Source organism: Micropterus salmoides, unplaced genomic scaffold (assembly GCF_014851395.1).
Source record: "Micropterus salmoides isolate LMB-PRFRI ecotype aquatic unplaced genomic scaffold, ASM1485139v1 Ms_hic_scaffold_16, whole genome shotgun sequence".
NCBI classification, from domain to species: Eukaryota; Metazoa; Chordata; class Actinopteri; order Centrarchiformes; family Centrarchidae; genus Micropterus; species Micropterus salmoides.
The window spans coordinates 4330472-4335346 of record NW_024040707.1 but is presented as its reverse complement, the minus strand read 5'-3'; the positions used below and the strand labels follow the sequence as shown (position 1 = coordinate 4335346).

General features: G+C 38.6%; 1 non-coding gene across 1 annotated transcript; it reads right to left on the bottom strand.

The window, feature by feature from the left end:
- Nucleotides 1–4761: 4761 nt before the first annotated feature.
- Nucleotides 4762–4875, bottom strand: LOC119906295. Its single transcript, XR_005444962.1, has one exon. It is a non-coding gene; the product is annotated as a U5 spliceosomal RNA (small nuclear RNA).

Sequence of the window (4875 nt, the reverse complement as noted above, 5' to 3'; positions counted from 1 at the left end):
TAATACTTCCTTCATCCATCCATGCTTTTCTGCTGTCTGGACATCAGCTGACTGAAAGACTAGTAGTGTGTCTCAGTTTTAATATTTTGAATGCATTAGTGAGTTCACACTTGCGGTACAAAATGCGGTGCACTATGAGTTCCCAGGTGGGGCCCTCATAACGGTCAAACAGTTGACACAGCTTCTCACCCTCAATGCTCCCCATATTGGCTACGCAGCAGAAGGGTAGGGACCACTAACACATTTTCAAACTTCTGAAAATGGCGGTTGAGGAAGCTGCAACTGTTGCGATCGTAATAGTAGAAGTAACTTTTTATTCATTTTTTAATAAAATTGAATTAGAATGAGCAAAGACTCAGCAGATATTTTGGCAGGCGACAATTACAGTCAAATGATGGAGAATGACCCGCTTGGTTACAATTCGAGATTAAAAAGAAGAAGCGGTCAAATGTTGCAATAGTCATTTCTGGTACAGATGTTAAATGGTGAAAACAGTTTACACACACAGGCCTAAACTTAATGTCGCTGACACCAAATGACGTTTTGTTTGCTCTAACCCTGCAACAAAAGCTAATATTCCTATCAAACAGCACAACTTGTGGTCAAATGGATATATTCTTTTAATCAGTTTTTACACAGTGGACAGCAACATACAGCGATCTATATAAACCAGCCCAACCTTCATTTGTGCTATATGCCTGTGCCATTTGTTGATACGTTACATGTGCCAAAAAAGGACAGCATGAACTGTATTTATTTCTCCTAAGATGATTTTACTAGATGCACCAAGGTTATTATCGTTAACAAAGACGAACAAAATAATGAAAACTAGATGTGAAAAAACATTGTCATTAACTTAAATAAAAATAAAAACAAGGCTTTACACAAAACATAACTAACTAAAACTGTGTTGTAGGTTTGCAAAACTAACTAAAACTAGCTAAAATGAAAGAGTAAATGTCCTTAGTTTTCATTTATTTCTTTATTTTATAGACCCTAAATGAGCCTACATTTCGAGTGGATATGAAGCCGGTGGAACTGATGTTGCGATGCAGTTGGTCTGGCCTGACCGGCAGTTCAGCGCCGTGCGCACATTGCAAAAACTAAAATCTTAGTAAGATTAATTATCTTAATTGAAGGCAAAATATACTTGTTTTTTGTCTGACAAGATATTTCTTCTTGCCAAGCGGCTTTTCTTTTCTGAGAATTTCACTTGTTTCAAGTATTTTTTGGCCTTAAGTAGCAAGTGAAATGTTCTTGTTCTGTTGGCAGATAATTTTGCTTATTTTAAGTAATATTTCCCCCATTTTAATGCTTTTTTCCCTTGTTTTTGAGAGCTCAGTTTTTGCAGTGTGGTGATTAGCCGATAGGCACCTGTTGGTGAGCCGCGGGTCTGTTATGCTTTTGTCCTCCGCATGAAGAGCTGGCACTCTGCGTGTGTTGTCCATAAGATTGCTTTATCCATCAAGAGAGCCCGGGGTCAGGGCAGCGTCTGGTCACAGCGCAGCAGGTGGCGACCGCTGTTACCAGGAGAGCCCCAAATAACGTTAGGGGGAGGCTAAAGTGCAATTTATACTCCTGCTTCAAACTGACGGCGTAGCCTCTGTGTAGCCCCCCTACCCTACGCCGTCACCTACGGCGTAGCCTGACATGCACCTCCTCAAAAATGTAACTACACGTCGAGTCGTCGCGGTGTAATTGCAGAATGACTAACACACCTATGCACAAGTATAAATGCCTGGCTACGGCGTAGCTACGCACGTAGACCCTACACAGGAGTATAAATGGGCCTTAACTTAGTCGGGGAGACCCAGGTAGGGATCGGCTGCATAGTTGGTGCGATTTGAACATGTTTTCTATTATTTTTCACACATACATGTGTACTAAATAATATGAATGCAAACACTTTACAGCATTGTGTTTAGTTTGTGTTGCAGGTAGTCACTGTCTTGGTGGTTTTCTTTTCCTTGTTTTTGAGATTCTCTGTTGAAATATAAAAGAGGAAGAGAGACATTTGCTAAGAAAGTTGTGTTCATTTATTTTTTTCTTGTGTGCAGGTCTTTGTGTGTTCATGCAATGTCACTGACATGTAAGACCTGCAGTAAGAACCTAGACTAGATACATTTGGACATTTGTTATGGTACATCTTTCTTACTTTGGCTTAATTTGATCCATGCTTGCAAATAGCAACACAGAGGCATTCTTTACAGATGGATGAGGACTGTTTGCTGATTGAAGAGTTGTGCAAGGGAATTTCACACAGGTGCATTAGAGATTCATATGCAAGTAACTTCTATCAGCTGTGAATAGAAGTTTTCCTATTGTTCAATACAGTTAATGCAGTAGAGTTTGGGGTCTTTCTATAAGATCTGCGTATTTGAAAAAGGGTGCGAATAATATGTGAAAAAAATCAGTTAACACATTTGCAAGATATGAGCTAAAAGGTGATGATGAAGATCAAGTGGAACCAAGGGGAAACCTTAGGGTCTGAAAACTGAGGCGAGTGGGGAAGTCCTTTAAACCTGCATTCTATCAAATGACCAGTAGGGGGCGACATCTCTGGTTTCAAGAAGTCTGGCTCCATTAGAAATAATGTTAAAATGTTTCTACTTCTCAGCTGATTTATTACCTCAGTAAACACTTTCATAATGAGTTTCTGGTCTCAGTCGCTAGTTTAATGTCTTCTTCAATACAGCATGGTGTTCATTTAGTAAATTATGGTCCAATTTAGAGAAAAATAGACCATAAAGCAGAGCATACTTCAGGGCATTACTATCGTGATTGACAAGTCGTAACCATGGCGACCTGTCAATCAGGCCAGAGTGACTGGTACCCACGCTGCTGTGTAAATTTAACCAGCGTTAGGAGTCGGCTGTTTACTTTCTCTGGTGAGTACATTGAGTTTTAAACTGTGAATTACAGATGCACCTAGCTAAGTTAGCTCCACCGTCTCGTCCAAATATGGTCACGTCTGATGCCGCTGGTTGCAAAAAAATCATCATGGCGGAGGCCAAAATGCCAAACTCGAGGCTTCAAAACGGCAGTCCAGAAACCAACGGGTGACGTCATGATGACAATGTCCACTTCTTTTATACAGTCTGCGAGTGGATCCCAGTTTCATTAAGCGTGTCTTAGCAATCCAGAAAAACTGAAGTGCACAAAGGCAGTGTTTGATTTAAATAACCACTACCCTGTCCAAATTTACACATTACACAAGTACATAGTGTACACGGTGTACTGCATGTCAATGTACAAACAGAAGTCTGCTGTGCTGCTTTCCATTGTCTGTTTATGGCACAACTGTTGTTGTATGTTGATGTTGGTACAGTGTCGTACTCTTAACTGTGTGTATTTTTTACAGTAATTTTAAATGTGGTGTCATCGTTTGCATATTTGTTCGGAGAAGTCGAAGACAAATTTCCACTAAGGTGGACAATAAAGTCTAATAATAATAACAAAGTGTTTGAATTGAGAATTGAGTGTCTTAATTAGTGGTGGAATGTATCTAAGTACATTTCCTCTAGTGCTGTACTGTAGAACACATTTAAGGTACTTGTACTTTACTTGAGTATTACTTCTACTCCTCTACATCTCAGAGGCGAATATTGTACTTTTTACTCCCCTTCATTTGTCTGACAGCTTTGATAGCTACTTACTTTTACATTACAATTTTTATTCCTCTCCTGTTCAGTGAACACCATGTATCTCCAAATGTGGTGATTTTGAATTTGAACTCTTCTGATAAACCAAAGGATGAAATGTTCCTTTCAGTGGTGTGAGAAAATTATTGTACTTTCTAATATTAAAACCGACCTTAGATCAGCTGGAAACAGGGCTGTTTTTTCTGAGTTCATGAAAAGTTGACCCTTTTAGAGATACATGGTTGTCACAGGACAGCAAAGCTACAAACACATGATGATCTTACAGAATATGATGTATTGCTTTACCAACACTATATATCTACTGCACATCTTTTCAAATGCTAACACACTGTGTCCACAACTGTTAAAAACAGAATAATGGCAAATGTCCTGCATTTCTTCACTAACCAGACATATACTGGATAGAAAATATTTACAGAATATGTACGTATGTTTGCATCTCAGTGTGCAGTGTTTTGAACAAAGTGTGGTTTAGGACCACAGTCTAAGTGTAAAGCAGGAAATGTGCTTGTATTTTAGCATAATTGGTTCAGGAATTGTTAAAAAAACTGTTTTGCAGCAAATATACATTTTAGGAAGTATTTTTATTTTTTAAAATTAATTTACTACATGCAGTGATATGGAAAAAAGAAAGGATACTGACGAAAATGTCTGTTTCTGAATTTGTTACTTTTCCTTTACTGCAGTCTACGAAGTGAAAATATGATGATTTAATAGAAAATCCATTCAAGCTTCAAAGATAAAACATTTTAATTTACAGTATGTGTACACGCTCCCTGCTGTACTTTCTGAGTGAGAATTGTTGCCAGTGTTTAGTGGAACGAGTTTATTTTGAGATGAAGTGTTTTGGTGGTTTGAGTGAGTTTTGGAGGTGAGATTAACAGTTTGGTCAAGATGCTGGTAATGCAGACTGAATGAAAAGTTTTGACAGTTACTTGTAGGCAACTGAAAACTACTACAGGAGAGGATGGAAAGGAGTCAAACATCTGCAGGGATGATATGCAACATACTTGTAAATGCAGCTTGCAATCCTGCATCACTATCGCCTTACTGGCCATATCAGTTTCAACTTTGATATTTCCATTTCACACATTCAGAAGTCCTGCAGTTCAGCAGGACACCAAAAATTGAGTATAACTCTTATTGATCCTCTCCACGGAAATCTTTAGTAAAAGGCGAAAGATTTATACGATCTGAAGAGAAATCAGAGTGA